At 41.2% G+C, this 10356-nt stretch overlaps 1 pseudogene; it reads left to right on the forward strand.

Annotated features, from left to right (window-relative positions):
• Window positions 1–1555, forward strand: part of LOC102869019 — a 9317-nt pseudogene extending 7762 nt beyond the window's left edge.
• The last annotated feature ends 8801 nt before the right edge of the window (window positions 1556–10356 follow it).

A 10356-nucleotide genomic window follows, 5' to 3' on the forward strand; every position in this document is an offset into this window, starting at 1 on the left:
TTCATCTTGGAGAGAGTGAAATCAGACTGCTCCTTGGAGGCAAGGATTCTGAAGCTTCGTTTGACATACTTTGGACATGCTGAAAAGCAGGATCAGTCCTTGGAGAGGTACACCACATTTGGGAGGGTGGAGGGACAGTGCAGGAGAGGAAGACCCTTGATGATATGAATTGATTCAGTCACTGGGGTTATAGAGATAAGTGTGTTGGAGATAATAAGATTGCCAAGGGATAGAGCAGGGTTTAGGGCTGTTGTACACAGGGTTACTATAAGTTGCAGGTGACTTAATAGCACATAAGAACACAACAACAATTATCTCACCTGCACTTAAAAATCATCTTAAGAACAGGTTTGAGGCATTGAACATCAAGGATCAAAGACCAGAGAAGTTGTAGGATAACGTCAAGGATATCATCCATGAAGTGAGCAAAAGGCCATTATAAAGACAGAAGAGGAAGAAAAAAACCAAAACTGATGTCAGAAGAGATCATGAAAATTGCACTAGAACATCAAGAAGCCAAAACAAAGTAAAAAGATGAAGGAGTAAAAGAACTGAAAAGATGATTTCAAAGGACAGATTGAAAAGACAAAGCAAAGTATGATAACTGTGCCAAGAGCTGAAGTTGGAGAATTAAAAGGGAAGAACTCTCTCCAAGAGCTGAAGTTGGAGAATTAAAAAGGGAAAAACTCTCTCAGCTTTTTTCAAGCTGAAAGAATGGAAAAACAAATTCAAGCCTCGAGTTGCAATACTATGGACAAAATCTTGAATGAGTCAGGAAACATCAAGAAAAGATTGAAGGAATACACCCAGTCACTGTATCAAAAAGCATTGGTTAAGGAAATGGCCATGGAGCTTCAGGGACCCCACACACCGTCACCTCGGCAGAAGCCTGGCTGACGAGGCAGGGAATGCAGTACAGCAGAGCAGCTCTGTGCGGGTGTTTATCCTCTTATTTATTTTTGTGAAGAGGCAAATCATGTACTTTGCAATGAAATCTAGAAGAGGACCCCATGTTCCTGTGGGAAACAAAGCCGCCAAGGATCTGAAAGAGGAGATTGATAATCAACTATCCAGGGTTCAGGATATCAAATATGAGCCCCAGCTCCTTGCAGATGATGATACCAGACTGCTACAATTGGAGGCCCAGGAAAATCAAGATGCCGTTTCATTTCCCTAATGAGCAAGAATTTTTGCTCCTACTTGCTAGATATTCAAAACACCAGTACTCTTTTCAAGGGCTTGTGCAAGGCCCTCACTGATACCCTTCTGGGTGGTTATGAGGCAGCGCACTATGGGACAGGGGTCTTTGGCCTGAGTGAGTACCTGCACTATCAGGAGGCCCTGACTGAGCTGGCCACCACAGTCAAGGCAAAGTGGGAGCTCTCAGCAACACCACCAGTCAGCACCCAGAGACTTTTCCCAGGCTCCTGAAGTCTCTCCAACAACCATCCAGGTTACATACCTCCCCTCCAATCAGAAAAGCAAACCTGCCAAGCACTTCCTCGAATTGAAGAGCTTTAAGGACAACTATAATACATTGGAGAGTACTTCGTGATGGAATTTAAGAACTCTTGCTATGAAGTGAGCCAGAAATTACAGTGTCCACACCGGGCAGGCCTCAGATTATCAGGCTCACAGGTCAAAACTATTGGCCAAAGCTCCTACTGTGTGCAAAGCTCATGCCTGGAGGTCCTTTCTTTTTAATGTAAACTTTTAAAAATTATTTTATTATTATTTTTTAATTTTATTTTTTTTTTTGGGTGTGTGCATGTACCTTCAAATCAGATCTGACTGGTACAGGAGGAGATTGTCCCTCCTTTCCCGGCACAGCATCTGGTGGATTTGAACCGTGCTCCTCTGGGATTGCAGTGCAGCTTCTTGCCACTAGGCCACCAGAGCTCCCCTTAATTATTTTATTAGTGTGTGTGTGTGTGTGTGTGTGTGTGTGTGTGTGTGTGTGTACCATCAAATTAGATCTGACTGGTACAGGAGGAGATTGTTCCTCCTTCTCCAGCAGAGGATCTGGTGGATTTGAACCGTGCACCTCTGGGATGAAGATCCTTTCTTATGGAATGTTTCAGAACAACAGTTAAAACTCTTTCTGGACTACACCTCAGTTGTTCTTAGAAAAGAAAACAAAAATTGGTTGACACTGAAAAACTTCAGGAAGTACTGTATGAACAAGTATCTCATATGGACAAGGGCCAGTGGTAATGAAGGAAGAAGTACAAGCTGCACTAAAGGCATTTACAAAAAAATAAGGCCCCAGAAATTGATGGGTTACCAATTGACATGTTTCAAATGACAGATGCAGCCCTGTATGTGCTCATCACTCTATGCCAGGAAATTTGATGAATAGTTGACAGGACAACTGACTGGGAAAGATCCATATTTATTTCCATTGCCAGGAAAGGTGAGTCAACAGAATGTGGAAATTATCAAACAATATAATGATTATCATATGATTACTTCAGCAATATCAAAGTATTGCTGAAGATCATAAAAAATGGCTACAAAGGTACATTAACACAGAACTGAGTTTAAAAGAGGCTGTAGCAGCAGGGATATTGTTGCTGTCAGATGGATCCTGACTGAAAACAGAGAATACAAGAAGAATGTCTATGTGTACTTTATTGACTGTACAAAGGTATTTGACTGTGTAGATCATAACATACTTTAGCTAATGGTGAGAAGAATGGGAACTCAGAACACTTAATTACGCTTATATGAAAACTATACCAAGAAGGCATTGTCCAAAGGAAACAAGGGAACACTTCATGGTTTAAAAGTAGGAAAGATGTGTGTCAGAGTTGTATCATGTAGTAATCTATACAATGAACAAATCATTTGAGAAGCTAAACCCTGTGAAGAAGAATGTGGCATCAGGATAGGAGGAAAACCCATTAACAACCAGAATTATGTAGATGACACAACTTTGCTTACTAAAACTGAGGATGATTTAAAGCACTTATTGCAGAAGATCAAAGACTACAGCCTTAAATATAGATTGCATATCAACACCAGGAAGACAAAACCCTCACCATTTATAAGCAACATCAAGATATATAGAGAAAAGATTGAAATTATAAATTATTTCATCTTATTTACTGGGATCCACATTCAACACCTTTGGTACCAGTAGCCAGGAGATCAGAAATGTATCACTTTGGGAAAGTCTGCTCTCAGGGACCTCTCCAAATCACTGCAGAGAAATGGTGTCATTCTGAAGACTAAAGTGTGCCGGATTCAAGCCATGGTCTTTTCAATCATTTGCTGTGCATTTGAGAGATGACCAGTGAATAAGGATCACAGAATAATAATTTATGCCTTTGAGCTACAGTGTTGGAGAAGATTATTGAACATCCCATGGACTGCCAAAATGCAAATAGAGAAGTCTTGGGAAAATTGCAGCCAGAATGTTCCTCGGAGGCAAGTACGCCAAAGTTCTGTCTCACATGCTTTGTGCATTAAGAGAGGCTATTCTTGGGAGAGGGACATCATGCTTGGAAAGGGGAAGGGCCAGCAACAGAGAGGAAGACCCGTAACAAAATGGATTGACACAGTGACTGCAGCAATGGATTCAGATGTGTCAGAGATGAGGATAGCACAGGATAGGACAGTGTTCATATCTGTTGTGCATAGAGTGCTATGAGTCAAACTCGAGACCTAACAACAATGACCTGTTTAGGAAGAAGCCCTGACTGCAGTGACTTCTGCACAGGTGAGCAGATCTCGGGTGTTTCTCTGCACTTAGTCCTCTAAATCGGGGATGGCAGTTTGTCCAGCAACCTCAGTTCTCTAATGAGTCCAACAGACACCATTGATTTCCAGTTCATGGAGATTTTTCTTTCTTTTTAAAAAGTAACAAGTATGCTCATCTTTTTTCCCCCCCCAGCGTTTTCTTGCTAAGTTTTTAATTCCCATCCTACCTCCCTATTCTTTTTATATGTTAAAGACTCAGACATACCCTGTTGGAAGATCGTATTGTTTTTTAGGGAAGTCACTTTCAAAAGATGTGGTAAAAGTATCTTTATAATGTTTTACAAGCCCTTTTTTTCTATATTTAGCTTTATAAGGGATTTATTCATAATGGTGAATTCTTCATGCACAGAGAATATAGTCAATCACTTGCTTTTTTCTTCAGTACAAAGTCAAGGATGTTAGTTTAAGAGCCCATGGTATTTACATTTATTTGTGTAAAGGCGTATTTGCCTTAACTTCTATGAAGAATCTGTAGTTATGCTCCTCACACTTTTTGTTCATCCTTTTGACTGCTAGTGTGACAGTCACCATTGGCTTTTGTTTATATGGCACTTCCTAAAATATTTTCATATCAACCAGATCTTTTTGGTACAGTGACTCTGTATATTCCCTTTAATATCTTCTTTTATGCTTCTGAGATCATTCAAGATTTTGCCCATCACGTATCTCCGTATTGCAACTTGAAGTTTGAATTTGTTTTCAGTTCTTCCAACTTTAGAAATGTCAAGCAAGTTCTTTTTATTCTCTGACTCTAGCTCTCTGTACATTCTGTTGTAGCAGTCCTGGTGTTCAGCTTTCACTGAAGGCATTGGCAAAAAATAAGGCCCCAGGAATAGATGGGATATTAACTGGAATGTTTCAAGGAAGAGATACAGCCCTGGATGTGCTCACCAGTCTATGCCAAGAAATTTGGAGGACAGCAACCTGCCCAACTGACTAGAAGAGACTCATTATTAGTTCCCATCCCAAGAAAGGTGACCCAAGAGAATGTGAAAATTATTAAAAAATGACATTAATATAATATGCAAGCAAAATATTGCTGAAGATCATCCAAAAATGGCTAGAACACTCCATAGACACAGAACTACCGGAAGTTCAAATTGGGTTATGAAATGATGGGCAATGTCAGGATAGATGGAGAAACGGCCAAAGAAGGATCAATGCCTTTGACTTGGGGTGTTGGAGAAAAGTACCAAATAGTCCATAGACTGCCAAAAAAGAACAAACAGCTCTGTCTTGGAGGAAGTACAATCAGAGTGCTTCTTAGAGGCAAGGATGGTGAGACTTCTTCTCACATATTTTGGGCATGTTGGCAGAAGGAGTCAGTCCTTAGAAAGACCTGCTGGGAAAGGCAGAGGGAAGGCGAAAGATAGGAAGACCCGCAGGGAAGTGAATTGACACAGTGACTGTAACAGTTGGCTTGAGCATGAGATCATGAGAACGGTACAAGATAAGGGCAAGGTCCAGACCTATTGTTCATAGGGGTCTCCAAGACACTTCAGAACAAGAAAGAGCCTTTGGGGGAGTTTATTTCTCTGAAGTACCAAGTGCTGGAATTTTGCCCTGTAGATACTAGCTCAAAAGAGCTGGATAAAGAGATTCTAAACCAGGCTGAGATCCCTTTTTTTTCCCCTTAGTTCATATCCTGAGTTATTATACAATCATGATTTTAGAAACTTCCACAAAGACCAACCTTCACGTAAATTGTTCCTAGGCCATAGTCCTCCTGGCATCAGGAGCTTTAGTCCCCAGACTACTCCCTAAGGATGGGCACCTACTGCTCTGACCTGGAAACCTCCATTTAGTTTCTTCCCTACCTGAGAAGCAAAGCTGGTATCTCAGAGTTCCCCAGGTGTCCTGGAAGCTGGGGTTGCTGAAACAAAGGCGCTATAGAATTGACAGTGCTAATTGAAGTGCTAATGAATTGACAAAGCTGCCCAAGGAATGAGGTTACAGGAAGGTGTCAGCAAAGTTACCTTCTCTTTTCTTCAAAAAGTTGGCCTTTCTTTCTGTGGGTATATACACATTCTCTCTGACTCTATTTCTCTGTATCTCTCACACACAAACACGTGAGTACACGAACACACACACACACACACACACACACACACACACACACACACACACACACCTGGAATAAAACCTTTCCAACTGTTCCTAAACTACACAAGGTACATTTCTTATTGTAAAGATTTATAAAGTTCAAGTTGCGGCCTGATTTCTGCTCTTCCTCTTCTGGGATCTAATCTTTGTCTCTCAAACTGTGATTCGATTGATCTCACTTGATAGAATCTTCTCTTCTACAATGAATGTAGCTCAAGAGCAGGGCTCTGTGCTTCTTAACTCCTGAATTCCCAAAGCTCTTGACATCCACAATGCCTTCTCCAAGCACATTCAGGAAATATTTCTTGTCATTTATTCTTCCCATAATAATGCCTCTTACGTGCTATGGAGTTGGAACAATCTCACAACTGACCCTTAGCAGGTTTTCAGAGGCAGTAAATTACATAGGGGAGGAGACTGTTCCTCTTTCTCCCACAGCAGCTGGTGGATTTGAACTTTGTGCCTTTGGGCTGGTAGCCTGGCTCCTTACCACTATTAATAATATTTCTTTTTGTGTGCTTTTTTTTTCTTTTTTAGAAGACCTATTATCGTGTGTGTGTGTGTGTGTGTGTGTGTGTGTGTGTGTGTACCATCAAATCAGATCTGCCTGGTACAGGAGGAGATTGTTTCTCCCTTTCCAGCAGAGTTTTTGAGTCAGCCCCAACTCATAACTGATCCTCCAGTGGGTTTACAGAGGCAGTAAATTGCACTGCAGGAGTCTGCCCATCCTTCATCTGCAGAGCAGCTGGTGGATTCAAACCATGTGCCTTTGAGATTGCAATACAGCTTCTTGTCAGCAGAGCACATATTGAGTGCTTACTATAGGTCGAACTCTGTTCTAAGTACTTCAGGTGTATTCATTGATTTACTCTTCCCAACAACCCTAACATTAGACCCATTTATAGATTGGAAAACTGGGACACAGACTGGTTGAGTAACCTTCTCCACTAAGTCATACAGAGCTGAGATTTGTGTCCAGGTCTAGTACTGATTCTGTTGACCATTTTCCATGCCATTTGGTTATGTGACTTCTCCCAATGCATATAAGACCTTGAAATAATTTGTTCATTTAGCTTCCTAAATATTATCCTTTGCCGTAACAGTTGGAGTTTTAGAGTTTACACTCCTTGACTGTTTTTTACCTTGAACTTGAATTTCATCCTAAAGGAGTTCCTTGTGTTTGCTCCTACCCAAGTAACCCTTGTGCCAGCAGGAAGTCCCAGATGTGTGTGAAGAATATAAGGGGGATAAGGTTCTGCAGTTGATTCCTTTTCAAATTTGAGATGCAGGAGAAGGAGATGGAAACAAACTCAGGACTGGCTGAAAAGCAAGTAAGCAAGACGACATCACACCCAAACTCTGACAGAGGCCACTTGTCATCTCACTCTCCAGATGCTAAGAGATGGGCCATGGCTGTTTCTCTTCATATGGGTTTCTAAGTCCTGGTCAAACTTAATGGCGCTGCACCCCACCCTCTAGGGGGCACCAGAAGCAGAGTTTCTTGGGCCTCTTCTTTGTTCTCCTGCTCCAGAGTTGGAAGAAAGGATTGGCTACAAGGTGAGCAAGCTACACCTGGAAGAGCCTTTAGCTTTAGCCCTATTTCCTCTGGAGGCTCCCAGTGTCCCTTCTAGAGAAATACATCTTGTATTTCAATAAGTATCTAAATTATTGGGGAGGTCTGGTGGCCTATTGGCAGGAAGCTGCACTGCAATCCCGGAAGTACGTGGTTCGAATCCCCCAGGTGCTCTGCTGGAGGAGGAGGGGCAATCTCTTCCTGTACCAGTCAGATCCAATAAGAACAACATCTAAATTATTTGCATGTCACACAAAAAATGGCTATTATGCTTCCATATGTCTGGGCAGGAGACTACAAATCTGCCTTCATAAAAATTTTTTGTTTTGTTTTGCTTTTAACAGTTTTTAAGGATGTTAACACTGCTCATCCATGACTTACAATTACAGCATCAAGGGTGTGGATTAGCTGACCTGTTCCAGCCCTCAGCTCTTTAAAAATGTGGAAGCTTTGGGTTCAAAAGTAGCCTCAATTTTTAGCTTTAAAGGTGTTGCCAGCAGCCATGGTGATGGTGATTAAGGTTGCAATGCAAGCAATGTTGTTGCTGTTGTTAGATACAGTCAAGTTGAATACAACTCACAGCAACCCTATGAATAATAGATCTGAATCCTGCCCTATACTAAGCCACTCTCACATTCTCTGACACACTTGAGCTCATTGCTGCAGTCACTGTATCAATACATCTAGTTGAAGGTCTCCCTCCCTTTCATTGACTGCCACCTTCCACCTTTCTAAGCATGATGGCCCTTTTCAAGGAGTAGCTTCTCCTAGCAGCATACCCAAAGTATTTGAAACAAAGCTTTAATATCTTTGTCTCCAATGACCAATCTGACTGCATCTTCTCCAAGACATACCTGTTTGTTATTTTGGCAATCCAGTACTCTTCTCCAACAGCACAACTCAAAGGCATCAACTCTTCTTCTGTCATCCTTCTTCATTGTCCAGCTCTCAAATGCATAACAAATGATTGAAAAGATCATGGCCTGAGTCAGGCATACCTCCGTCCTCAAACTGACACCATTGTTCCTCAATAGCTTGGAGAGGTCCCTAACTGCAGACATTCCCAGTCTGCATTTGAGACAATAGGAAAGATTATATTGGTTGTGGTCGTGGAGATGATGGTTGTAGTGATAATGGCAGTGTTGGTGATGATAACAGTGTTAGCAAAGATGCCATACATGTATAGTTTTCAAAGAACTTTTTTCACAGTATTTAGTCAGAAGACATGGTTTTGAGATGCATCTTCACCACCTACTGATTGTGTGATCTTTGGCAAATGTCATTACCTCTGTAACCTATTTCCTTTCTCTGTCAAGATAATGGTACCAGATCTGTAAAGTAGGTTAAGAACATCTCCCAGGGTTGTTCCAAGGATTCTATGAGATAGCTCTTTGAAGGAATTTGTATGCTACAAATACACAGAATTCCCAGGTTCTAGTCCTGTAGATCAGGTGTCTGGCTAATGAGACAGAGGCTTCTAGGAGCAGGACTGTTGTTAAGTGCTATCATGTCTGACTCATCATGACCTACAACAACAGATCCTATCCTGTGCCATCCTCACCACCTCTGACACATCTTAGTCCATTGCCAAAGTCTCTGCATCAGTCTGTCACAATGAAAGTCTTCCTCTCCTTTGTGGACCACCTTTCCAAGCATAATATCCTTTCCCAAGGAATAGTCTCTTCTAACACCACGACTAAGGAATAGTCTCTTCTAACACCACGACTAAAATATGTGAGGCAAAGCTTCATCAACTTTGCCTCCAAGGAACATTCTGGTTGCACTTTCTCCAACACGTATCTGTTTGTTCTTTTGGCAGTTCATGAGCTATTTAGCATTCCAACACCACAACTCAAATGCATCGATCCTTCTTTGGTCATCCTTATTCATTGCCCATCTCTCAGATGCACAGCAGGTGATTGGAAAGGCTGTGACCTGAACCAGGCATGCCTTAGTCTTTAGACTGACAGGAGCAGGATTAGAACTCCCAAAAAGCAAACAAAGCCATGGTGGGAGTAGCCACTGTGTTCCCTGACCCATATGCTGATCAGTGTTTTCACCACCATCCCCATCAGCTGGTCCTTAGGAGCTAAGAATTTCCTTCTTCCTTTTGTATTTTTGCCAAAGTGGGCACCTTTCTAGAAGTAAACCCATACCCAGTATAAACAAAAAGACTTCTGGATATGGAATTAAAAGGCCTTGAATGTGTAACCAAATTAATCACTAGATCTTTCTAGATAATAGACATTCAAGAGCCAGGTCAACCCATGAAATAAAATAGCTACATTGACTATCTCTGAGGGTCCTTCCAATCCATGGAATTTAGGGTCTTTGAGCTGTGTGTAGTAAACTTCTTCGATGGTCTTCCTTCAGGTGTATATGGCACAAAAGCAGAGTGATCAAGACCCAATGACTGAGAATGATTGTATGAAACACAATATGAATCAAGGATAATGTGAAGCACAATGTATACAAATTTTGTGAGCAAATCAATGTAAAATAATTTTTTTAAAAAAGACTATGCAGTGTAAGCTTTATTGTGACTGAGATATTTCACTCAGCATAATGAGTAATTTTGCATAATGCATAATATGCATAATATTGCATGAGTTCCTTGTTTTTCAATGCAGCGTAGTATTCCACTGTGTGAATATACCACAGCTTCTCTATCCATTCATTTGTTGATGGGCATTTAGGTGGTTTCCAACTCTTTGCTATTGTGAACAAAGCCATGATAAACATGAGTGTGCATATATCTGCTTGGGTGGTGGTTACTGACATTGGAGTTGGGGGTGGGGAGAATGAGAAAGATGGGATAAATAATGTATACTGCATTGAAACAGATGAGGGAGAAAACTGTTTAAAAAGAATATGTTATTAGGTATTATTGTCATGACAGGAGTCTAGATCGAAGGCTG

Source organism: Elephantulus edwardii, unplaced genomic scaffold (genome assembly GCF_000299155.1).
Source record: "Elephantulus edwardii isolate Elephantulus edwardi_28Jun2011 unplaced genomic scaffold, EleEdw1.0 scaffold00037, whole genome shotgun sequence".
Classification (NCBI taxonomy): domain Eukaryota; kingdom Metazoa; phylum Chordata; class Mammalia; order Macroscelidea; family Macroscelididae; genus Elephantulus; species Elephantulus edwardii.